This window comes from Lygodium microphyllum, chromosome 3, assembly GCF_053477565.2.
Source record: "Lygodium microphyllum isolate KBCC chromosome 3, Lygodium_microphyllum_v1.1.10, whole genome shotgun sequence".
Taxonomy (NCBI): Eukaryota; Viridiplantae; Streptophyta; class Polypodiopsida; order Schizaeales; family Lygodiaceae; genus Lygodium; species Lygodium microphyllum.
The window spans coordinates 47358267-47385689 of NC_141137.1; the positions used below are offsets into that span (position 1 = coordinate 47358267).

The 27423-nt window shown below is 43.2% G+C and overlaps 2 pseudogenes; both read right to left on the bottom strand.

Annotated features, from left to right (window-relative positions):
* Nucleotides 1–203: 203 nt before the first annotated feature.
* LOC148038292 (GTP-binding nuclear protein Ran1A pseudogene) lies at nucleotides 204–9343 on the bottom strand (annotated as a pseudogene).
* LOC148038293 (GTP-binding nuclear protein Ran1A pseudogene) lies at nucleotides 9339–10174 on the bottom strand (annotated as a pseudogene).
* Between the last annotated feature and the right edge of the window lie 17249 nt (nucleotides 10175–27423).

A 27423-nucleotide genomic window follows, 5' to 3' on the forward strand; every position in this document is an offset into this window, starting at 1 on the left:
CTTGATCCCAACAGTAGTACCGTATTTTTCCACAGTTGGTATAAAAATCTAGTGGATGAACTTTAACACCAATTGTGGGTTCATATCTTTTCTCAAATTCACCAGTCAAGTGACGTTTTCACAAAAGTAGTCTTTCCCGTTCCTTTATCACCTACGATGACCAGCTTAAAATTGGGGCAGTCTGATTGCTGACGAGGAAGTGCCTGAAAGTCTTCAGTTAACTGTCAAAATCAGCATCATCATCATCAGGCAAAGGTTGAGCTGCAGCTTCTGCAAGTTCAGCCTCATATTTCTGTTGTGCTGCCAGGTCAATTTGAACTTCAGGTGGTGCCAGAGCAGGCGATTCTACAAAGTGCAGATTTGGATCCCCAGCAAGCTTCCTTGCAAGATAAAGAAATGGCTTCTCAAAGTTGTAGTTACTTTTAGCAGAAATTTCATAATACTAAAGATTCTTCTTCCGATGAAAAGTGACCTGCTTTGCTTTCACCTGGCGATTCTTGACATCAACCTTATTGCCACTCAGGACAATAGGTATGTTCTCACAAACCCTGCAGAGATCCCTATGCCATGTAGACACATTTTTGTAGGTCAATCTGGCTGTGACATCGAACATAATATTAGCACACTGCCCATGAATATAGTAACTATCTCTAAGCCCACCAAACTTCTCCTGCCCTGCAGTATCCCAACAGTCTCCTCTGTGCCGACAGTCCTTCCTCCCTCGCCCACATAAAACCAAGCCACAGGTCAAAATCTGGACAAGGCGCTCCCTCCGATTAGCATCCCCTTCATCTCCTCTCTGATTAGCATAATTCCCCCATCTCTTCGATTACAGAGCGCCTTCGACATTTGTTTCCCCAATTGCGGTCCTTCTTGAAACCCAAATTCGAGGTTTGAAGAATCCTCACGATCCTCCTCTGTCCGTCTTTTTTTTATTACTATTGCTTTTTGACAGCATTGTCCGCCTTTCTGTTCGTCGTCTTCACTCTTGATTCATTTCTTCTCAGTCGCAGCAAATTCCTCTGATTCCGTAACAGTGATTTCATTGCAGTCTTCTAATCCTTAACGTGTTCTTGCTCTCCTGCGCTTCCAATCCTCTCCCGTACTCCCAAAATTGCAGAGTTCCCCTTCCTCGTTCTTCAATGTCGTTGACGAAGAGAGCGCATTCCCAGTTTTTTTTTAGTAATCTCAGCAGCATTCATGGCATTTTTGAAGGTCCTGTTTATTTTTACGAACACCCCAAAAGAACAGCATCCTGCAACTCATCCTCATTCCGCCTTCCATGCCGTTCATCCCGTTTGCTTTTTCATTCATCCCTGCGTGTCGACTCTTTTTTCCCCCCAAAAAGCCTTCTTTTTCAAAAATAGCCATCCGTGGCAAAACCTCCTTTTAAAAAATAGCCCAAAAGCTTCTCTTTTTCCCCTCAAAGCACGGCTCCTTTTCCCTTTCAGCATCCGAGTATATATTAGACATACAGACATAAGCCACTGGATTCTTCTTATTCAATTACAATGCATGTTCGAAGGCCTGCATTCCGAGTTCCACATTGCCCCACTTCTGACAAGCACCCAAAACAGTAAGCCACAACACAAGGTTAGCTGAATATGGCATCTTCTTTATAACTGCTACTGCCTCGCCAGCCAGCCACATTTAGCATACATATCAATTAATGCAATGCCCACATCCACATTTGTCTTCAATAACCCTATCCTATCAATCTCAGCATGTATTTCTTGGCCCTTGTTTATAGCTCCAGCCATGCCACAAGCTTTTAAGGTGCAGACAAGTGTGATACTATCCAAAGAGATATCCTCCTCATGCATTTGTTTGAATAATTGTAATGTCTTGTCTCCTTGATCCTGTTCAACATAGACTGATACGCAGAGAATAAATGTAATCACGACAACTAAGTGTGCATAAAGTATTAAATCGCACACACAACTTTTGGGTGGTTTTCACACCTCGAATGCGCAGCAATACGACATCCACCCCTCTAATCCTGCGCATCCTCCGGATGGGCCAACTACCCATTATCATTATCATCAAGATCCACAAACAAATCAATCTCTTCGTTATGCATTTCCGGTAGATCAACAAGATTTTCAGCCATATCATCTGTCTCTTCCATTGGAGTTTCTTGTCATTCCTCTTCTCTCGAAAATTCTTCCAATGCATAATCCTCATCATCTCTTTTCTTGAAAATCTTGCTTCTTTTTCCAGCAATAGGCACTTTAAGCACTGTTCCATCCAATTCTGTCAGCTCATATGTTGCATTATCAAAGACATGACTGACAATGTATGGCCCAAACCATCTTTTCACCATCTTCCGAAGTGCAGTATGCTGATTTTCAAGGCTGCTATCAAAGACCAATACCCAATCTCCCTCTTCTATTGCTCTAGGCCGCAAGCGATGCCTGCTATCAAACCTGTCCTTGTTCCTTAGTCTAGCAACTTTCAACCTGTCAATAGCTAGCTGAATATCCTCAGGTCTCCTCTCCAACTGTCGAATCCGAAGAGCTAAGAGCTCCTCTCTCGTCAAATCCTCCTGCCATGGTAAAACTGACCAAGTCAAAGCACAAGTCTCAATCGGCATAACAGGTTTCTGACCATACATCAACTCTGCAGGCATATATCCTGTGGTAACACTATGAGTCGTACGATAAGCCCATAAAGCAAATGGTAAAAGTCTTGGCCATTCCCCAATCCGTCCTCTGCATGCTTTGGCTAATGCTTTCACTATCGGTGGATGCCCTCTTTCACTCTTCCCATTTCCCTCTGGATTGTATGCTGTGGTTAGAGCCAATTTGATTCCTAGCTGAGAGAAAAACTCCCTAGCTTCATCTGCATCCAATTCACCACGATCCGCAGTGATCTTACCCACACAACCATACCTGCAGAAAATTTCCTCCAATAAGAACTTACACACTGCACTAGTGGTCTTCGTTCTCAAAGATCTGCCCTCAACATGATTAGAAAGATCCTCTCTAGCCAAAACAATGTATCTCATCTGCCATAAACCCATAGGCATGGTAACCAAATCAACTACCCACTTATAATGAATGCATAGCGGATAGGTCGGATGAAGCTCATCTCTATGGCGCACTACTGAATACATCTGGCAGTCTCTGCAAGTCTCAACAAAGTGAGAAACATCTCTATACATGCCTTTCCACCAATATTTCTCCTTGATTTTCTCATAAGTAGCCCATACTCCTCTATGACCAGCCCAACGACTCTCATGAAACTCCCTCATCACCTGTAACTGTGTCTCATTATCACAGACAATCCGCAAAGGTAATCCGCCTCTTTTCTTCGGATGCTTCCAAAGAAATCCATCCTTGAGAAAATATCCATAGGCTTTCCTTCTAATCTTCTTGAACTCTTCATCTGTCCATTCATCTCTTTTGCTTAGTGTACTAAGGTACCTGCCAATCTGCAACCAATCTCCAACATAGAGCTCTTCTGTGAAAGCCACAATATCATAGACATGACAAACATGATCAACCATAGTGGCTGAAATTTCTGCATCATCCTCTTCTGCAAGTAGAGTCTCCTCATCATCATATCTGGCTCTAGATAACATATCTGCCACTGGATTATCCTTCCCTGCTATGTGTTTAAATTCCGGATTTAATGACTTGATGTATGCAATCCATCTCAACATAGCTATATCCGGAGTAGAGCAACTCGTGATCATACCAATCAATGGCAAGCAATCTGTCTCTACCACAACTGAAGCTCCAATAAAGTACTCCTTGTCACATTTGAGAGCCGTGACAATCCCCAATAACTCCCTCTTGATTTGCTGATATCTTCTCTATCTCTCGTTTAGGACTTTCGCCCCAAACCGAATAGCATACCTATTTCCATCTGCATCATCTTGACCCACAGCCCAACCTATGCCAATTGGACTAGTGTCAACTATCAATACAATAGGCCTATCACAATTATAATCCGCTTTCTTGAGAGTAGGAGCATTCTGTAATAACTTCTTCAATTTCCGCATGGCTCTAGTGTGGCTCTCATCCCAATAGAATTTCTGCCCCTTTCGAAGCAGCTGATATAAACAATCTGCAATGTGTGCAAAATGAGGTATCCAAATCATATAAAACACACAAGCACCAATGAATCTCCGTACCTCAAAAGTGGTAGAACAATACTTTGCAATCTTGCCTATAGCATTCACCTTATCAGGTGAGGGTTTCCTGCCATAATATCCACACATATGCCCAATAATGACAACCTCATTCACTCCAAAAACAGATTTTTGCCCTGAAAGTGTCAAGTTCACTTCTTCTAACCTGGCCAAAATCTTCTCACATGCTGAAATATGATCAGCCACAAAGTATCTGCATCCCTGCTCATTTAGGTTCTCATTCTTCTCTTCTTCTGCACACCCCTTAATGGGCACATCATCCAAGAAAGGCATAGTAAGTTGAGGTATGTAATCACGAAGAACCTTATGCATGGCATTCATCATATGCGCAATAGAATTAGTGGCACCTTGAGGCAAGGTACACATCCTGACAAGCCCAATAGGAGTTCTCATGGTGGTTATGTCCCTGCTTTCCAAAGCCAGCTGAAACTGATCATAACCTGAATACAAATCACCCAAAGAATAGATGGCACGTCCAGCAAATGCCTCTGCAAACTCATCCACAACTGGACCTATACCAACATTCCTGATAGTAACTCTGTTCACTGGCTGCATGTCCTGAATAAATCGGAGAGTACCATTCTTCTTTGGAACTGTAAACCACCTGTTTGAATATGGTGCAGATGAAGGCTCAAGGATTCCCATCCTGATTTTCTCATTCAATAAATCAATCAGCTTTGGCAAGTGTGCTTTAGGCACTGGAATAGGTCGGAGATTCCATGGAATATGAGGAATAGTAAAAATAACCATAGGAGCAACAATATCAGGATTCACACATCCAATCTCATGTGGGACAAAAGCAAATCCCCTTCCATGACGCTCAAGCATCTCCTGAAAGCATTGCTTCTCCATGGGTAACAAGAAATCACCATTTCCAATTTTCAATTCAGCAAGTGTCTCTGCTGAAAATTTATGACCAATATGCTCCGGATTCCTCAAAATTTGCTGTTTAGCAGCCCTCTCTATTTGCTGATCACTGTCAGGTGGAAGCGGTACAGCAACCGGCTTCACCTTCTTATCCACAGTTTTGTATTTCGTGTCAACCCTGGCTTCATTATGCTCTTCTGCATTACATAAACCTTGCTATAAATCAGCAATTCTGCACTCCAATGGCTGAATATTCTCAGCCCTCTACTCTATGGACTGCATAGGAACAGCCCCAAACTCTGAATGCTGAAATATTTCAGCAGTAAACTCTGTTGGCTGAAAATTTTTAGCCCTCTGTCTCTCTGAAAGCTGATCATAACCAGCTGAAAACTCTTTTTGCTGATTTTCTTCAGCACTCAACACTCTTTGCTGAGTTACCTCAGCCTCTGACTCAATCTGTGACATAAAATCTGCAATTTCATGAAACATGTCTAGGGACTGCACTAATACATTACCATGACAATTCAGCATATCAGTTTTCAGCATATCTTCCATCTCTGTCATCGTATCTGCACAAATCACACTGTCATACATACCATCTATGTGCTCATCATCCTCCAAAATTCCTGCATTTTTCAAATTTTTCTCCTTCCTGCATATATACTGCCTGGCAGCTCTAGACAATCTAGAAGTCTTCTGATAGCTCATCGAACTGTTTGCTGAAATCCCAACATAACCGGAGGAGAAAACACCGCTGCCAGGAGGCGAGAACTCCAATCTCCTCTCCTCTGTACCACCGTCATCTCGCGAAACGGCGGTACCTAATGAAAACCCGAATCCCTCACAGTGGGTAAGGGTGCATCTCTGAGAGTATCCCTGTTTCTAACATGATTCACACATACAGTCATAAACTGAACTGCTCTCATACCATCTTTACTGCGAATCCGTGCATAAGCAGATCCATCATCCATGACCTTAGTTTCCATGCGCATCTCTGTAATGAATGGCTGTCCAAGAATTATGGGATAAGAGCATGAATCCTGCACAAAGAAATGAAAATCCTCCTCTACATCACCAATAGAAACCCTGACACTAGGGCAAGCAGCATATAAATCACCTGCAGTGTTATTGGCGGCTCTCATATGCCACCCATGCTCTACATCCATAGGCCATCTGTTACTCTCATAAACTCCACGAACTATGAGATTAATCTCTGAACCATGATCAACCAATGCAACATAAGACACTTGTTTCTCTCCAATCTTTACCATCGTCTCTGTAGTTGCCCTAGCCCAATGGCTCCACGAAAAGTGACTACGCGGTATCAAAACAGGCTCATCAATTTCAGCATAATGCATAGGCTGAACCCTCTTCTCTACCTGCGGCAAAACAGAAGCATTATCAACCATAACCTCATCATCATCCTCATCCAACTCTCCAATCAAAACTCCTTGTGTATCAGTGGTAGCCAATGCATGTCTCTTCCTCTTCAGGACCTCCTGAAACTGATCCTGAAACTCTCTTTTTGAGATGCCCAAAATCTCGGAAATAGTGAAAGTCACCTCACTGCCAAGTATCTTATCATTAAATATTTTCTTCATGTCTGTAGATGTCTCAATATCGGACATCAATCTGAATCCTGGCTGCTTTCTCTCTCTAGGCTCTTGCCTCTTTTCCCTCTTTTGAACATCCTCCATTTGTCGATCTGGCCCTGGTCTTGAAGACGGTCTTGCAGTAGGTGGAGTAACAAACTCACCCCCTCTAGTCTTCTTAGCCGCACTTGGATTTTCTTCATCCCTCTTACGCTTCTCCTCAACAAATACATCTGCACCATGAGATTTAGCCAAATAAGCATAAATAGAATACCTGTCAACAGGCGAGTCCCAACCTGTCTCTGATCTGATGCTAGAGCCTGCGCTAGTCAAAACAGTTTGCTGAATTTTCCCCTTGTTTGTAGTCTCCATAGCATAAGTCCATAGTGTGGACTGAGTCTCTGATCCCTTCTCAATCTGTACTCCATATGCAGAAGCATCACCTCTAGCCGTCACATAAGAAGTACGCGCAACCATGTCCTCCACTAACTTCTTCATTCCACCTTTACCAAAGTTGGTAGCAAGTGGAGCTCTTGTCTCAGTCAACCAAATCTTACCATCTTGCCCCCAATATACCAAATTCTGCCTCCTTACATCCTGGAAAGAGTCACAATCCCTGCAATGCTGATGCTCCGTACTATCACACCAAATACATCTCCGATCTCTCCTAGGTGCACTAGGAGCACTCCTAGGAGCAATAGGAGCACTAGAAGAAGTAGCAGGCACAGTCGAAGCAAACTGCTCCTTCAACTTACCCACCAACTCCGCTTTGACTGACTCAAGTGTCAAATCTGTGATTCCTTTGATTATGTCATCAAGAGAAGTAGGCACCGATGGAGCGGATGGTTTTGGAGCAGAAGGTGTAGGCATCGGTCGTGGAACAGGAGGAATAGGTGGAGTGGAAATAGTAGGCACTGGCATAGGCCAAGAAACTGGCTGAGGAGGAGAAGAAATAACAGGGATAGAAGTAGGCATAGGAGCAGATGATGGTGTAGGTGTCATGGAACCATTCTGTAGGCGAGTCTTCCATATCCTCCTCTTGGTCAAAGTCGAGACTGCATCCTGAGCATCTTGCCAATCAGTTTTAAGACCCATAGGCTTCGTGCAATCTTCAAGAAGCTCACCCAATTCTTCTTGAAGAGCAGGATCTGCAGCTTGCAAGAAAAGCTCAACTTTTTCAACATCCAATGCTCTTTGTTCAATGGCATCAAGCTGACTATACCTCTCTTCGAATTCTCGAATCAACTCCGAAGCAGCAAGACCCTTGTTTGGCATGTAGACCCACTCTCGGAATGACCGCCGAGTAGCCATACCAAAGTCCTCAAGGAAGTATTCTTCTTTTAGAGCCTTCTTAAAATCTTGCCAATGTGTATTTTGAATAAATAAATCAGTCACCTTTGTCCTCAAAGCAGGTGTGACAAGACGAAGGAAGTACTTACTCATAAGTCCAGCAGGAACTCCAAAAAACCCCATCTTGATCTCATATGTCTTCAAATATGCTGAAACATTACGCCCGTCAAATAGCTTCTTCTCACTCTCAACTGTTTCAATAGCCTTAGTCGTGCTGTTTGCATTCTCCTGCTCCGAATAGAGTTGCCTTTGCTGAGACAACTGCTGTTGATGCAATTGTTGTTGCTGCTGCATATACATTTGTGTTTGCTGATTTTGGAGCTGCATATACATGGACATATTCTGCAAAATCTGTTTTAGATCTTCCGTTGAAGTACTTGACGCAGCAGTTATAGATGGAGCTGAAGTAGACGCAGCTGGAGTTGAAGAAGAAGCTGAAATAGAGGCTGAAGTGTCTCCCATCCTGAAATTTCTGCGACGCTTTCACGTCACGTTCACCAAAGATGTCGAAGGGTTTTCGAAAGCAAAGTCGCAACCACAGAGGTTATTGAGCAATTCCAAGATAGAAGATCAATCAAACAAGATCAGGCTATGCAGGATAATCTGTCCATTCTTTAAGCTTCAATAGATCTACCAATATATCTATGAATATAATCGTACAGTTTGTTCTTCTCATCCAAGTTGCATATGAGCTGAAATAATTACAATCCACATGAAGACATTTTTCTGTTGAGTATATCAAAATATATATAGTGTTTTCAGCAAACTGTATGCAGGTTTTTCTTTTCTATACAACTCCGTATAGGACAAAATGCAATGCTAGAGGAGACAATATGCCCTTGCGTTGGACCATGCAGTCCGTAGATTGCAATGCATAAGAGAGTTGTCCTTCTTATCAGTGATTCCTGATAGCATTTTCAAAGGCGCCTTGTTTGAGAGGAGCACAAATATACCATCAGATACAGGCTTTTGGAGAACTTAATGGGATATTTTTAATGGTCAAGGGATGCCAGTTTGAAATAGTCTCCGAGTTTTGGAAGGCAATAGGGCTCTGCATCATCCTTACATTCTGAGTAGCCAAAGTTCCCTTCTTTCAGAAGAATTAAAATTCTACACTTAATTTTCAAGGGTTGTGAACCGTGAATTTTTGTCTGTATTCTCCTCTTGATCCCAACAGTAGTACCGCATTTTTCCACAGTTGGTATAAAAATCTAGTGGATGAACTTTAACACCAATTGTGGGTTCATATCTTTTCTCAAATTCACCAGTCAAGTGACGTTTTCACAAAAGTAGTCTTTCCCGTTCCTTTATCACCTACGATGACCAGCTTAAAATTGGGGCAGTCTGATTGCTGACGAGGAAGTGCCTGAAAGTCTTCAGTTAACTGTCAAAATCAGCATCATCATCATCAGGCAAAGTTTGAGCTGCAGCTTCTGCAAGTTCAGCCTCATATTTCTGTTGTGCTGCCAGGTCAATTTGAACTTCAGGTGGTGCCAGAGCAGGCGATTCTACAAAGTGCAGATTTGGATCCCCAGCAAGCTTCCTTGCAAGATAAAGAAATGGCTTCTCAAAGTTGTAGTTACTTTTAGCAGAAATTTCATAATACTAAAGATTCTTCTTCCGATGAAAAGTGACCTGCTTTGCTTTCACCTGGCGATTCTTGACATCAACCTTATTGCCACTCAGGACAATAGGTATGTTCTCACAAACCCTGCAGAGATCCCTATGCCATGTAGACACATTTTTGTAGGTCAATCTGGCTGTGACATCGAACATAATATTAGCACACTGCCCATGAATATAGTAACTATCTCTAAGCCCACCAAACTTCTCCTGCCCTGCAGTATCCCAACAGTCTCCTCTGTGCCGACAGTCCTTCCTCCCTCGCCCACATAAAACCAAGCCACAGGTCAAAATCTGGACAAGGCGCTCCCTCCGATTAGCATCCCCTTCATCTCCTCTCTGATTAGCATAATTCCCCCATCTCTTCGATTACAGAGCGCCTTCGACATTTGTTTCCCCAATTGCGGTCCTTCTTGAAACCCAAATTCGAGGTTTGAAGAATCCTCACGATCCTCCTCTGTCCGTCTTTTTTTTATTACTATTGCTTTTTGACAGCATTGTCCGTCTTTCTGTTCGTCGTCTTCACTCTTGATTCATTTCTTCTCAGTCGCAGCAAATTCCTCTGATTCCGTAACAGTGATTTCATTGCAGTCTTCTAATCCTTAACGTGTTCTTGCTCTCCTGCGCTTCCAATCCTCTCCCGTACTCCCAAAATTGCAGAGTTCCCCTTCCTCGTTCTTCAATGTCGTTGACGAAGAGAGCGCAGTCCCAGTTTTTTTTTAGTAATCTCAGCAGCATTCATGGCATTTTTGAAGGTCCTGTTTATTTTTACGAACACCCCAAAAGAACAGCATCCTGCAACTCATCCTCATTCCGCCTTCCATGCCGTTCATCCCGTTTGCTTTTTCATTCATCCCTGCGTGTCGACTCTTTTTTCCCCCCAAAAATCCTTCTTTTTCAAAAATAGCCATCCGTGGCAAAACCTCCTTTTAAAAAATAGCCCAAAAGCTTCTCTTTTTCCCCTCAAAGCACGGCTCCTTTTCCCTTTCAGCATCCGAGTATATATTAGACATACAGACATAAGCCACTGGATTCTTCTTATTCAATTACAATGCATGTTTGAAGGCCTGCATTCCGAGTTCCACATTGCCCCACTTCTGACAAGCACCCAAAACAGTAAGCCACAACACAAGGTTAGCTGAATATGGCATCTTCTTTATAACTGCTACTGCCTCGCCAGCCAGCCACATTTAGCATACATATCAATTAATGCAATGCCCACATCCACATTTGTCTTCAATAACCCTATCCTATCAATCTCAGCATGTATTTCTTGGCCCTTGTTTATAGCTCCAGCCATGCCACAAGCTTTTAAGGTGCAGACAAGTGTGATACTATCCAAAGAGATATCCTCCTCATGCATTTGTTTGAATAATTGTAATGTCTTGTCTCCTTGATCCTGTTCAACATAGACTGATACGCAGAGAATAAATGTAATCACAACAACTAAGTGTGCATAAAGTATTAAATTGCACACACAACTTTCGGGTGGTTTTCACACCTCGAATGCGTAGCAATACGACAACGACGACTATGGGCGATACCCAGTTTGTGTGCTCAATTTCGTAGATGAATCCCGCTCTCATGAGCTTATCCATCTCTTCTTTGACAACATGAGAGTGTTTTGGATTCATAGGGTACGGTCACTGCTTGATCGGCGTTGCATCTGGCGTCATGGGTATGTTGTGAGTCACGATACTCTGATCTACCCCCTTAAGCTCTTCTAAGGACCAGACAAACACGTCTATGTACTCTGGCAAGAGAGCGACAAGACTCTTTTCTTCTTCATTAGTCAAGTCATTGGCAATGAAGACTGGTCAGGGTGTTTCCCCTTCCTGGGCTAGGTCCACCTCCTTGACCTAGGCTGGTCCCTCGATTGGTTCTCTTGTCTGCACTTGACATTTGGCACCTAATAGAACTACCACCCTATCCCCTTTTTTGAATTTCGTAAATCGTTTAGGGAGGTCCTGCGATTTTCGTTGTTCTATCGTTCGTGTATCCCTGGGTTGTTTTGCCTTTTCCTACCTTAATCGTCTGCGCCTCAGGTGGACGAGTAGGTCCCCCTTAGTGCGTCTGGTTGTGGGCGGCCTAGGGATTTATGGATCACTATCCGAACTAACCTCCGATTCAGAGTCGAACCCTCCGTCTTCGCTAGAAGAGGTGGTCTCCCCTAGTGGGCGCAGTTCAGATGGTGATTCAGTCCTAAGCACTGATGTCATTCCTGGCTGGACTAGGCCTGCTTGCTCAAGGTCTATGGCTCCTACATGTTCCAACCATGCGTGATCACATTCCACGCGCATGACTCATTCCATCCTGAAGATACTCTTTTTCTACGGCTTGGAGTCTGCACGTATTTGCTCTATTTCTTGTCCTTCAGTGTCGTATTCCACGGTATCTACCTCACCCTCACTTTCATCACTGAAGGATTGGCAGTCTTCATATTCGTCATTAGAATTCTCTTCATCAGACTACTCATCGTTTCCTAGGGCTTGGTATATCTCTGGTCGTTGGTCAGGAACCAAGGCCCAGTTATACATGAGGTTTAAGTCATGCACTCTGTTCCATTGCCACTTGGATTCATCTAAGAGATCCTGGAGTGGTTTGAAATTTGTAGCTGAATTGCCAGCTAGCTTGTCCGTTAGGTATTCCAGTATCTCCTGGAGTTCCCTTTTGTTGTTTGGGACTTGGAACAGGCTTCGATTTCCCATGAAGGCTTCCTGCCATCATGCAGACTGGTACGAAGGGTGTGTCGTTAGCCTTGCCGATTGTTTTGATGGCTTGCTCATACGCCTCGTGATCAGAGAACGGAAGGTCGATTGTAGCAAGGACATGCATCCAATCCCGCTCGTCCTTTGGGCATGGGATATACTTGGTCAAGGGCCCATATGACTTCTTGACATGAGCATTACCCTTGAGCATAGCAGAGATGGCATCTAAGTCGACTGGTGAGGTCTTCCAGGTGTCCATCTCTACTCTCACGGTGTCCATCCTATTGCCAAGGAAGATCAAGCCGTTACCCCAATCTTCGATGACTCTAGCATTGCGCATCCAGGGTCGGCCTAATAGGATGTCGTAGTCCACTCCCTTCATGACTATAAAGTCAACGGAGAACTGGACACCTGCGATCTTCACTGGCCAATTCTTAAGCACCCCGAATGGCTTGACTCTCATACTACTTATTAGTGTGACATTAAACCTAGCAGTCTCAATGGGTGGGTTTCCCCAAGTCTAAAGCACTGCATGGCTAAGCACACTAACCCCAGCCCCCGTGTCCACGATTCCCTTTCTCGTTGTATCGCCTAGGGCTAAAACCGGCAAGACCGCATGCATCTCAAAACCTTCCCAGAAGGCATTAACGTGTAAGGATTTAGGCATAGAGTGCAGTGTCAAACTCGGTATTTGCATCTCTGCATCATGGTCATGAGGGTCTGCCATGACCTGCTCTTGTGACCCTTCAACCCACTGCTTAAGATCTTGCCATAGGGTGGGGTGCTACCTAAGCAGATCTCCCATGCTAAGTGTTACAGGGGTAGTCACCAACATGGTCAGGAGATCGTTGGGTGCTCGTCTCTCTCCTAACCTGGATCGTCCTGACCAGTGGCCGTGACTGAACCACGGCCCTGTAGTGCTGAGGCTTAGCCTTAGTGGCACTGCTTGTGGTGCAGTTGCTTCTCCCGACTTTGGTTGTGGAGGTGAGGTTGGCATACTTATGTTGAAGAGATCATCGATCTCGTCCTCTATGATGGGCTCAGAGTCTTTTAGATGCTCTTGGGCTTCCTTCACCCATTCCTTTACCTTTTCTATGGCCTCTAACTGTCGCTTTGGATGTGGGTATTCCCCTACCTTAGCACTTCCCTTTGTGGCCGTCTTAGGGGTTAAAGTCTCTGCCTCTACATCAAAGACCTTCTTTCTAGCAGGTAGAGTTGTAGCACTCTCTATTTTTAGTGCGATTTTAGCTTTCGATCTCTTCCTCCTCTGTCTATGGCTCTTATTTCCTATCAAGGCTGCATCGAGATTGATAGGTCCTGCCAGAAAGATGCCAGCCTGCTTCGTTTGGGCATGGGTCATAACCCATAATGGGATAGGCGTGGCCTCCCCATCGAGGTTCTCGACACCAAATAGTCCCAATGGGACAGAGAGCATGTTGGCTGAGCTAGAAGACGGCTTTCGCTTTGGGCAATCGACGAAGAGATGGGTGATTCCGCACTCAGCACACCTTTGGTCAGCCTTGTCTCTATTTTGCTGCTCCCTTTCAGGACAGCGTGATGAGACATGGCCTATGTGACCATAAGTCCAACAGGTGATTGGATCGTGCGTCTGCCCTCCTAGGCCTTTACCTCATCCTCTTCCTAATGCCATCACCGGTATGGGGCGATAATCCATGAGGACAGCATTGCCCTCGTCGTCATGTGAGACGTAAGGGCATATGTAAGCTTTTTCCTCATTCAGTTCTTCCACATAGTGGACAGGAGCGTCACTTGATGGATGGGTTACGTAAGGACCAGGAGGTCTAGGAATGCCTGTAGGATTTATTTCCATCCTAGGAACAGCTGGCTTAATGTTGTTAGGCGCAGAGAGGGCCAATGGGGCTCCCCTTCCAAAAAATGGTTGTGGCCTGTTTGCTAGGTAAGGCTGGCTGTATAGTTGTGAGTATGGAAGTCTTCTTGGCAATCTACAATGCGCAACGTCATGACCGAACCTACCGTAGTTAACGCAAGGTCTTGACCTAGGGTCTTGACACTTGGCTGGCAAGTGGTTTCTGCCACAGTACACGCATTAGACGTGTGGGCGCGTTGGTCGTCTCAACATGTCTTGCAACTTGGCTAGTTCCATCTTAACATCAGCCAAGTCTTGGTTCGTCTTGGTGGTTTTCCCCTTATCCTAGGATAATGGGACTGATCGCTCACTCGACGCTGACGCTCTCTCTGAGCTTCACGAGTTGGTCTCTTCTAGGTTCACACTTCTGGAGCTCCCCTCCTTTAGCTGATCATCAACTCGGATGGCTTCCTCAAAGACCCTAGCTAGCGCGTCTTGCTGCAAGCTCGAGTTGCCTGTGAAAGCCTTATATAGTTCCTCGTTCTGAATCCCGCTAATGAATACCATTGATACTGCTCTTTCAGTCGGTTGTTCTTCGGTAGGGATTCTCTTGAAGAGACTCCGCACATGGGTCACGTAATCGCGAATGTCTTCCTCTTTCTGCTTGACATTCATCAAGCATACTAGTAGATTACCGGAGTATCTGGGCTCGGCAAACCTCTTAACGAAGAGATCCTTGAGGCCATCGAAGTTGGCTTGCTCTACGATATCTAAGCTCGTATACCACGTCCTACCCTTGTTGCCCAAGCAAAGCTCGAATGCTTGAGAGCGTTGAGTTAGGTCGTTGAGGCCGTTGGCTTCGCAGACTTGCTCAAACTGCTCAACAAAGTTGTATGGATCGTCATGGGGTTGGTACTTATCGAGTTGCTTGGCAACAATAGGGATTTTAGACTGGCTCTTTGAGCCTTGGTTTGCTCCTAATCCTACGAGCAGCGATGTCGCTAGAGCCGTGGCACTTTGCTCTGTAGCCGTGTTATCGAGCAGCCGCTTCATGAGAAGCTCACTCAGCGTTAAGTCTCCTTTTGGTGCTCTCTCATGGTCCGTTCGATTTCTGCCAACCAGGTTCAGCACCCGCTGCACCTCTCGCAACTCCATGCTTTGCCTTTGGCTCCTAGCCTGCTGATCCCTATTGTATTCAGCCATGCTTTACAATGCCTTACGAGCCAACTTGCTCTCCTCTTCTAGATCTGCGATGATAGCATCTGCTGAATAGCATCTGGAAAGACTCCTAAGTCGAATTCCTCGTTACATCTACGGTCTGAACTTTCTTCTGCCATTGTCGAGTTATCGTGCTCCACCAAGCTATCGATCAGGTTCAGTAGACTTGTCAAATCCACTTCGTCAGCGCCCCTTGCTTGGTCCTACTTTTGCACGTTGATGGTTTGTCTATGTCTTGGGTCCTCTCCTACTGGTGGGTTCCTTGAGTGGTTTATCTGGGTGAGTTCCTTCAGTTATTGAATACAATCCTTAATTTATGGCCACTCAATGCGTGTGTCTTTTCCTGTGCACTTGTGCTCAATCAAGCTTTCAGTTTCCTTAAGTGTACTTCAAGTGCGGAAATTCAGGGTGAGTGCAGCAACCAATTTCTAAGTATCTTACACACTCTCGCGTTGTTTCGGGCCTAATAGGCTTATTGGTCAATTTTCTGGCCATTTTCTGGCCGTCTTGGCAAGGTTTAGGGTTTCCCTAATATGTTTCCTCGTTCGTTTTTTGTCCAATCAGGCTTTACAACTCAGTAGTTTTCGTCTAGGTCTCTGGGTCTAGCAACTGCCTATTTCTAGTTGCTAAGCGGCTGCGCCCTACGATTTTGCCTATTCCGTGTGCTAGAATCAAGTTTCGAGTGTCCCAAGGCTTTTGACAGTTTGAGCTACTGAGTTCTAGCCGGGTCAGGTCAAATTTCTGAAAATTTGGTAAAAATCTACACTTGGCCCAACTAGTCCGAATTGCAGGGTCCGAGTGGGTCAGTCGAATGGGCCGAGGGCCGAATTTGAGACTTGGACAGGGTGGGCTCGGATGGGCCGAGGAGCGGACTCAAGTCTCTTGGACAGATTGGCTCGGACGGGCCGAGTGGTCAATTTGGATGAGGTCACTCGGACGGGCCGAGGCAATTGGGCCGAGGGAAGTGGGTTGAGGGTCGAGTTTCACACGTGGCAGAGGGCCGAATTGGTCCACGGTCCGAATGGTCGACTCGGACGAGCTGAGTAGGTTTGAGCTGAGTGGGCCAATTAGAGTTTGGGCCGAGTGGGCCAAATGGTAAGGGGCCGAGGGCCGATTCTGGGACTCGGCCCAGAAGTGACCGTTCGGACAGGCCGAGCACGGCGCACATCAACAGCATGAGTTTGATTTCGATCGTTCCTTGTGATTTGCTCAATTGTATCGGGCACAAACCTCCAGATCCTACCTAAGGGGATAAGGGAAGGGATTCATATACCTAGATAGAGTGGTGGGCTCATCGTTGGTGCGATTGGATCGAATCGGGCAATAGCTCTCTCTCTCTCTCTCTCTCTCTCACTGAAACGGTCACAAATGAGCTCTCCCTTGGCCTCTTGGCTCTTATACCCCTTTTCGAGTATGGTGTTGGTGCCCTCAATCACTGACTTGCCAATCTTAGGCATCATAAGCGAGCTTTTTGCCATTTTTTGCATGATTTTTACCCTATTTTGCCCTGTTTTGCAACAGTAAACCCTACCCTTCTCCGGTGTGATTTCCTAATCCTAACCTACTCTAAATGCAACAAGAATCAAAAGCAAAACACTGAAATGATTTCTCCATGTTTCCTAATCATCAAACAACAAAATAACCCAAAATACTTACTTGTTTTGAAGATCAAAAACACCCAAACTTCCTACCTATCTCAAGCTCCGTTTCGGGGATGAATCCCTTACTTCGATGCTCGATATGAGGTGCGCAAGTGCTCAAGCTTGAATTCATTGGTCCTGACAATGGAACCAAAATGTGGGAGCTTTTGCTCTACTGACAAGACCCACGGACCGCTTATTATTTCAAGCGTTCCAAGCGAGCTCTAATGGCTATCTCTCACCTAGCCGACGCGCCGTCGATCCTACGAGTGTAGTGAGCTTACCTTAATGCCAATATGAGTTGCCTCCTCTCTCGCGCACTCCGGTAGCTCCACGATCCTAGATGTCGGGACCTTTCCAAGTTTTTTGAGGCATCTTTTCATTTAAAGTTTCGCTTTTTGCCTCGGTTCATCTTTAGAGGCCGCCTGCGTGTCTTTGCTATTTTTCCATCTTCCTTTTACTTTTTCCTTCATTTTTCCGCCATCTCGACTTGGGGTTAACAACACTAAATGGACTTGGACTAGCTTTCAAATATTTGGATACCTCTATTTTAGTTAGAGGACGCTCTATGCTTGACTTTGAGGAGCTTATTGGATTGCTACTTACGGAATAAATCAAGTTGGGATTGAATGCATCTAGCAGTGGCAAAAATGGAGGTAGAGATAGTGTTTTCTATCATCAGAGAGGTTGTGACAGCTCATCTAGAGCTAGAAGCTCTTCACTTGGTCATGATAATGATGGTTTTGCTCGTGGAAGAGGTAAGTTTGGTCGTGGTGACTTCATGCATAGAGGCATAGGGAGATATTTCCATAGAGGTAGAGGATGGTCTAGTCCTTCACAGAGAGATGGCACTTGTCATTATTGTGGGTAGTTTGGTCATTTTGAAAGGGATTGTTATTGTCAAGATTGTCGGAGAGAAGGAAGGAGTCTCACTTGTAGCTTTCTTGCTTGCACAATGGGGGAATACACACACAGGTGGAGGTTGAAAATAGTTTTCCTCTTCTTAGTTGTGTAAGCCAAAAAGAACTCTCTTACAAAGAAATAGAAGAACCCTATATATGGGTCTCAAACCAAACACAACTAACTAAGGTGGCATACTAACTGAACCACGAACTAGAGTAGATAAGGATAGCTCTCATCTAGCTATTATTCATGGGCGGTGTACCAACCGCATCTGCAACTAACAAGTCGGTGACATAAATGCACAACGGTCACCCTGGCATATCACGAGTGGAGCTCGATATCTCAACTCTCCCTCTTGAGCTCAATCCCAATTCCTGCACACCAAGCAGGTCTCTGAACTTGCCTAGCTTCTCTGCGCCCAATGCCTTCGTAAATATGTCAGCTACCTGATCCTCTGTGCTGACATAAACTAGATCAATAAGACCTAGTAAAACCCTCTCCCGTACATAGTGATAATGCACCTCAATGTGCTTTGTTCTAGCATGATAGAGTGGGTTATTTGCCAAGTGTATACTGCTCATGTTGTCACAATAAATGACAACTGGCCCATCTGTAGGCTGATGCATATCATAAAGTAGCTTATGCAACCAAGCTACCTCACATGCAGCCATTGTTGCACCCCTGTACTCAGCCTCTGTGCTCGACAAGGCAACTGTAGGCTGTTTCTTGCTGCTCCAAGTGACTGCAGCACTCCCAAAAGAGAACACATATCCACTGGTAGATCGTCTATCAGAAATACTACCAGCCCAATCAGCATCAGTGTATCCATGCAATTGTATCTGAACCCCAGTCTCATAAAATAGTCCATACTGCAATGTGGACTTCACATACCTGAGTATGCGTCTAGCCACATCCAAATGCGATTTCCTTAGAGCTTGCATAAACTGACTTACCAATCCAACAACATAGCTCAAATCTGGTCTGATAATAGTCATATAAATCAAACTTCCTACTATGCGTCTGTACATAGTAGGGTCTTCCAGAAGCTCACCTGCATCTGCGCTCAGCTTCACATTCTGCTCCAAAGGAACTGAAATAGGCTTACAGCTTGTCATCCCATATTTGGACAGCATGTCCAATCCATATTGCCTTTGCAAGAGCCATATCCCACTTGGTGATCTAATCACCTCAATGCCCAAGAAATAACACAGCTCTCCCAAATCCTTCATCTCAAACTTCTGCTTCAATAGCATTTTCACATGAAGGATATCTTCACCACTATCACCTGTGATAATCAAATCATCAACATAAATGACAAGCAGCATAATACCTTTCTCTGTTTTTCTCACATAAAGTGAGAAATCTGCCTTGGAAATCTGAAAGCCAATAGTGACAAGATATTGTCCTATCTTGTCAGACCATGCTCTAGGTGCTTTCTTCAAGCCATACAAGGCTTTCTTCAACCTGCAAACAAACTCAAGATGAGCAGCATGCACATAACTTGGTGGCTGCTCCATATAGACCTCTTCTTGCAAATCACCATGCAAGAAGGCATTCTTTAAATCCATTTGATGTAAAGACCATTCCTTTGATGCAGCCATAGCAATGACTGCTCTTAGGGTTTCCATCCTTGCAATCAGACTGAATGTTTCTTCATAATCAATGCCATATGTTTGTGCATACCCCTTGACTACTAATCTTGCCTTGTATCTGTTCACATAACCATCTGCATTGTGCTTCACCTTATAAACCCACTGACAACCAATTGCATTCTTATCTTTAGGCAAAGGTACCAATTCCCATGTAGCATTTGCTTCCAAGGCATCCATTTCTTCATCCATGGCTTTCTCCCATTTTTCTTTTCCCATGGCTTGCTCAAAAGAAGTGGGTTCTGGTTCATGTATCACTTTGACCATATAGACAGACTGAATGGCTCAATCTGCCTGTCCATGGCGAAGAATGTGAACCACTACTAGAGGACACTCCAGGTCCACTAATATTTTGTGACTACTGCTGTGAATTCTGTGCAACATTACCATTTTGTGCATCTACATCATCAATCACATTTACTGGTTTATACCAGCTACTCATCTCATCAAAAACAATATCTCTGCTCACTGTAAACTTACAAGTAGAAGGGTTATAGCATCTATACCCTTTCTGCTGCTGCAGACAGTAACCAATAAAGATGCACTTCTCAGCTTTTGGATACAACTTGGATCTCAACTCATCTGGCACATGAACATAGGCAATGCAACCAAAAATTTTCAAATGAGAAATATCTGGTTTCCTACCAGTATACCTCTCCTCTGGAGTCATGCCATGTATTACTGCAGTGGGAGTCCTATTCATTATGTAGACTGTTGTAGCAACTGCCTTAGTCCAGTAAAAATCTGGCATGTCTTTTTCGTTGAGTATGGCACGAGATACCTCTCCAAAATGCCTGTTTTTTCTTTCTGCAATTCCATTTTGTTGTGGGATATGACAGCATGAATATTGCTGCTTTATGCCATGCTCCTGCAGGAACCTTGCAAACTCATTTGAGAGGTACTCTCCCCCTCCATTTGACCTTAGGCATTTTATTTGCAGGCCTGTTTCTTTTTCAACCATAGCTTCAAGAGTTTTGAAATGCCCAAAAACTTCACTTTTCTTTTTCATAAAATATACCCAAACTTTTCTGCTATAGTCATCAATAAAAGTGACAAATAATGACATCCTCCAAGAGATGCAACTTTAGTAGTCCACACATCAGAGTGGATTAATTCCAATGGCTTCTTACTCTCTTGAACATGTCTAGGAAATGGTTTCCTTGCTTGTTTTCCAAATTGACAGGCTTCACATACCTTATGCATTTCTGCAACCTTAAATTTAGGCAATTCTGCAACAATATTTTGGGCTTGCATTGATTTAAATCGCTGTACATTAACATGACTAATGCGTTTATGCCAGATATCAATATCTACAACTACACCGGTTTCATGTGCAAACATTGCTGCACTCAATTCAGGCATGTCTGCATCCAACGTAAACATTCTGCCCTTCTTCTTTCCTTTTGCTATCAAGCGACCTTTATTTTTCATATCCTCAACAAAGCATCCATGAGAATTAAATCTGACCTTCAAGCCCTGCTCAACCATTTGACCAACAGAAACCAGATTCTTGGTGATATTCGGGACATGAAATACATCGGACAGGTATTTCTTTTTCCCATCCTGCAAAGACAAATGAATTTTTCCAATCTGCACAATAGGATGTGCAGTATCATCACTAGTCTCCACAAATCCTGGTTTTTCCATTTTCCTTGCATCCTGCATCAATTCTGCATGACCTGTCATGTGGTTTAATACACCTGAGTCAACATACCAAACATCGTTGCTTTCTTCTGCACTTGTCATAAAATTGTTCATGTGCTGCACCATAAACAAATGCTCATTTTTGTCATCACCCTGTCTACTAGAAGATGCATAATTCCCTTGTTGCAATTTTCCATTCATGATGTCATTCTGCTTTTTATAGCAGTCTTTAGCCATATGACCCATTTTACCACAGTAGTAGCATTCAACATTATTGTTTGTATTTTGGCCTCTTTGCCATCCACCACGACCTCTTTGGCTCCCCCTGCCTCTAGAGTTACCACGTCCTCCTCCATAGGATTGGTTTTCTTGAGTTTGCTGCATATTCTGATTTCTACCACGGCCTCGAGATCGGCCTCCTCTACCTCTGCCTCTACCTCTTCTAGCATTTGAGTAGAAGACAGCTTCTTTTGAAGTTCCTCCTGAAGAAGATGCACCACCATTTCTCTACTCCTCAGAAATTAGAAGAGCAATCAACTCCTCAAAATCAGGAAATCTTTCACGGATGGAAATGGATGTTCGAAACTGCGCATAATCCTTTCCTGGACCATTCATGGTCACAGGAACTAAATCATCATCTTCCACTGGCGACCCAATGGAACCAAGTGCATCTGCAATCTTCTTCACCTTCATGTGGTAGTCATTGATGCTCATATTTTCTCTTTGAACATTGTGCAACTCTTGCTTGAGCTGCATTTTCCTAGCTTGCGTATTTGTACTATACATTTTTGACAAAGTATCCCATGCCTCCTTTGGCGTACTTGCATCTTGAATATGCACAATCATAGAGTCTGAAATGCTGATAGACAGCCAGTACATGACTTTCCTGGCTCTCTCATGCCATGCTTTAAATGCCTGCATTTGCTGTTGATTGGGAACATCAGAAAGAACTGGTTCTTCTTCATTTCCTGCAACGAATTCCCAATATCCTTTTCCCATAAGGAAATTCGTCATTCTAAACTTCCATGCTTGGAAGTTGTTCTTGTCAAGCTTTTTAGTGACAATCTATGAAAGAGAATCAGACACCATTACAGAACACTGCAAAAAGTTCTGTCACTGCAAAAAACACAGCTTCAGCCTCACAAGGGAAAATCTGCAAAACTGACGAAAGTGGTATTTGACCACACAGTCACTTCCTAGTGATGATTTTGCATCAACAGGCAACAAAATGATTCTGTATTTCCCAATGTGTCTATGCACATGCATACGATATAATTTCTACGGCAACTTTTCACCAACCTGTAGAACAGTGGTCGCACAGCAAAAAACAGGGCCTTTTCCTGAGTGCGTGTAGAAAACTTCCGCCTCCAAAACATGCCCCGAAATGGCCTCAAATAAAAAAAACAGAGCAACCGAGGGCTGAAGCCCTCGCCCACAACATATACTGCCCTCTTGCTACACCGCGAAGGGCGTCTCAATCTAAGACAATGCACTCTTGCACTTTTCGACTGTGCTACCTGCAGAGACTTGCTCCTAAAATAGAAAAATAAAAGCAGAATTGGTCCTCTTATCAGAGCACCGCGAACTTGGTTTGCTTTCTTGAGCTCCTTACCATGAACAAGGCTCTGATACCATGTCAAGATTGTGGGAGAGAAGGAAGGAGTCTCACTTGTAGCTTTCTCACTTGCATAATGGGGGAATACACACACAGGTGGAGGCTGAAAACAATTTTCCTCTTCTTAGTTGTGTAAGCCAAAAAGAACTCTCATACAAAGAAATAGAAGAACCCTATATATGGGTCTCAAACCAAACTCAACTAACTAAGGTGGCATACTAACTGAAGCACGAACTAGAGTAGATAAGGATAGCTGTCATCTAGCTATTATTCATGAGCAGTGTACCAACCGCATCTGCAACTAACAAGTCGGTGACATAAATGCACAACGGTCACCCTGGCATATCACGAGTGGAGCTCGATATCTCAACAATATGGTCACTGGTCTACCGCATTTTGGATATGTGAATTTTGATCATGTGTGTGAGGCTTGTCAATTTGGCAAGCAGTCTAGATTGCCATTTCCAAAGAGGGGGAGAATAAGCAGCTATCCTTTGGAAATGGTAACTCAGATATTTGGGGCAAATGTCAATGTTTCCATGAGTGGAAGATGTAGATTCTATATCACTTTCATTGATGATTTTAGCAGAATGACTTGGGTGTACTTTATGCAGCATAAAAGTGAAGCATTTGGAAAGTTTTTGGAATTTAAATCTATGGCTAAAAAGCAATTTGGATGCTACATAAAGTGTTTGAGGTCAAATAATGGTGGAGAGTACATGTCATATAAGTTTTGTGAGTTCTTGAGAGATCATGGTATCAAAAGGCAATTGCATGCAAGTACACACCTCAGCAAAATGGTGTGGCTGAAAGGAAGAATTGGATCATTGCAGAGGTTGCAAGGGCGATGATGAACCAAATGAACATGCCATTGTCATATTGGGCAGAATCAATGCATATTGCAGTTCACATTATGAATAGAACACCTACATCCTTGACTCATAATATGTCACCATATGAGAAAATGTATGGTAGGACACCCACTATTGCATACTTTAGAGTCTTTTGATGTATTTTTTATGTTCATGTTCCGGATGATTTGAGAAAGAAGATGGAATCAAAGGCTATAAAATGCATTTTCCTTGGATATCCTGATGAGAACAAGGGATACAAATGTTATGATCCAGTGAGTAAGGAAGTATACATAAGCAAGGATGTCAGATTCAGTGAATATGAATCATGGTGCAAGCCCAAAATTGCAGTGGATGTTGATTCCTATGAAAGCAGTGATGATGATGGCTATGGAAGGAAAATTTCAGCAAACAACAAGGCTGAAAATCAACATGTGGAAGATGCTTCAGGACCTTAAGAGAATGTGGAAAGCAGTGGCAGTTAGAGTCCATGGAGTGGTAGGTTGAGAACTGCACAAAGGAGTGCTGAAGTTGCGAAATGAAAGAGACCTATGGTTGAAAGTTCAAAAGATGAATCTACAGATGATGAGTATGGCATTCCTCATGTTAAAACACATGGCACTAGAAGTGCAAGAAAGTACCACTGCTAGATCAATTGAGACACATGGTAGTGCACCTCAATTGAGAAGGTCAGAAAGGGTAATGTATTCAATTGATAGATTGACTTATAATGGGTTCATGAAGATGCATTATGCTTACATGGTTTCTTATGTACAACAAGTGGAGCCTACTTGCTTTGAAGAAGCAGTAGAGAGCAAAGAGAGTGGAGGCAAGCAATGGATGAAGAGATGGATGCACTAAGGAAGAACAAGACTTGGGATTTGGTGAAATTACCTCATGGCAAGAAATCCATTGGATGTAAATAGGTTTATAAGGTCAAATGTAAGTTTGATGGTTTCCTTGAGAGGTATAAAGCAAGGTTGGTTGCAAAAGGATAGGCACAAACTTATGGTTTGGACTATGAAGAAACATTCAATCCAGTAACTAAAATGAGGACAGTGAGATCGGTGATTGCCTTGGCTTCTATCTATGGTTGGAAGCTTTATCAAATGGATGTGAAAAATACTTTTTTGAATGGAAACTTAGAAGAGGAAGTGTACATGGATCAGCCAAAGGGCTATGTAGATTATCGAAATACCCACATTATGTATGTAGGTTGAAGAAGGCTTTATATGGACTGAAGCAAGCACCAAGAGCATGGTGTGATAGAATCAGTAAATTCTTATGCAATATGGGATTTCAACAGAGAAAAGTTAATTATTCACTTTATGTGAGGTATATAGAAGATGGTATGATTGTTGTTGTCATCTATGTTGATGATCTCATTATTACATGTACACTTGAGAAGGAGATTGCTCAAGTCAAGCATGGGTTACATAAAGAGTTTGATATAAAGGACCTTGGTTTGTTGAGATACTTCTTGGGTATTGAGGTTATTGACACACCTCATGGTATATGACTGATACAAATGCAATATGCATTGGAGATGTTGGAAAAATGTGGCATGACAGGATGCAAACCGGTTGATACACCATTGGTTCAAAATGTTAAGTTGATGGATGATGGACCTTATGTTGAGGATGTCACTATGTTCAGAAAGATGGTTGGTGGTCTTATCTACTTGACCATTACAAGACCAAACTTGATTTATGCTGTTGGATTGATAAGCTAATTTATGCAAAAACCATGCAAATCACATTTGGATGCAGTGAGGAGAGTTCTAAGGTATGTGAAGAAGACAGTTGGATTTGGCTTATTCTATGAGAAGGGAATAAAGCCTACCTTGTTTGGGTATACTGATGCAGACTGGGCATGTAATTTTATGGATAGGATATCCACCAATGGTTATGCATTTTCATTTGGATTAGCCATGGTAAGTTGGAGTAGCAAAAAGCAATCTACTATTGCTTTATCAAGTACATAAGTTGAGTATCGAGGTATTGCATTGGCATCATGTGAGCAAACATGGCTGAGATTGGTTTTATCTGTCATGGGGATTGAAATTGATGGAGGAGTTATCATATATTTTGACAACATTAGTAGTATTATGCTGGCAAAGAACCCAGTCTACCATGCTAGGACAAAACACATAGAAGTGCACTATCACTTCATTAGAGAGAAAGTTATTGATGGAGAGGTTGACTTGGGCCATGTCAAAACAAATGATCAAGTTACTGATATCTTAACCAAAGCATTAGGTAAATATAAGTTTGAGTATTTTAGGAGTGCACTTGGAGTATTACCTTTGCAAGCTCATTCTGAGCTTGAGGGGAAGTGTTGGGAAATAAGAAAATAACATAAGATTTATCTATGGTTGTATTGAGACTTGTAAGAAAAAATATTGAAGAGAAGATAAGATAAGAAAATAAGAGAATAATGAAGAAGAGGTGAGCATGTAGCTCTAGACCTCTGATTGCTCCGTCTGTGTCTCCCTCCACTTAAAGTTTGCTCAATGGAGAAGGGCGAATGGTGCCTCTCAGGCTAGTTTCCCCCTGGAAATAAGCTTGCTTCACAAAGTCTGCGACAAGCGAGATTTGTATAGAGCTAAGGCCTAGGTATGTAGGGCCGGTCTATGATTACATTGCTGACTTGGAGTCATTGTTGGAGAGGATGCTAGGCAAGACCAAGAGTACACTGAATAGACTATTGAAGATGAAGGCTTCAATCTAGCAAAAGAAGGAGGCCTTGCTCAAGTATGAGGGGTCGAATGCAGTGGCCGAGTGCATAAAGGATGACATTAAAGTGTATGAAGCGTGCCTCCAAGAGTTCCGACAACAAATTCTATGTGATGATGCAGAGATAAAGGTGAAGGCTAACCTAAGAGTGAGCCAATAAATGCTGCAATGTCTTGGGTTCAGTGAGAACATAAAATGGTTGGGACAAGAGGTTGAGCTTGAGCAGGTGTACTCAATGTACTTTGTCTTGGCTTGTCCCTGATACTGCCTCTTAATCTTGTGAGAGCACTTGGTGGTTTTGGATACATTTGGTACTCTTGAAATCCTTGTAGTACCACCTAGTGCTCCTTGGAACTCTCTAGACGATCTCCTTGCCAAAAAGCTTATTGGTACAAACTTTGACTCTTTTGGTACATTTGGTCCTATTTGATACATTTGGTTCTCTTTGGAACATTAGGTTTAAGGGTTGTGTTTGATACACATAAAAATGTAGGATGCATTTGGTACTCTTGGATTTTTGAACCTTTGGTGGAATTGGTGCTTTATTGCTTCTTAATCATTTTGGAGCACTTGCTTGTTTTGGATATATTTGGTACTCTTGAAATCCTTTTAGTACCATTTGGTGTTTCTCAGTACTCTCTTTGGTTGTTCTCGTCATCATTAATAATCTTATTTGTATTGCTTCATGCTCTTTTTGAGATATTTTGGTGGTTTTGGTACTCTTTGGTATATTTTAAGCTTTGGGGTACTTGAAGCACTTGGTAGAACTTGGTACATTCTTTTTGAATCTTTGGTGCTATTTGTGCTTTTTGGTGGTTTTTGGAAACTTTGGTGGTATTTGAACTCTTTTTGGGATATTTTGGTGGTTCTTGCACTCTTTGATATATTTTAAGCTCTTTGGTACTTGAAGCATTTAGTAGAACTTGGTACATTCTTTTTGAACATTTGGTGGAATTGGTATTTTTTGGTGGTTTAGGAACTTTTAGAGGTATTTGATCCTGTGGTGTAGTTGGTGCTTTTTAGTACTTCCTCTTAATCTTTTTA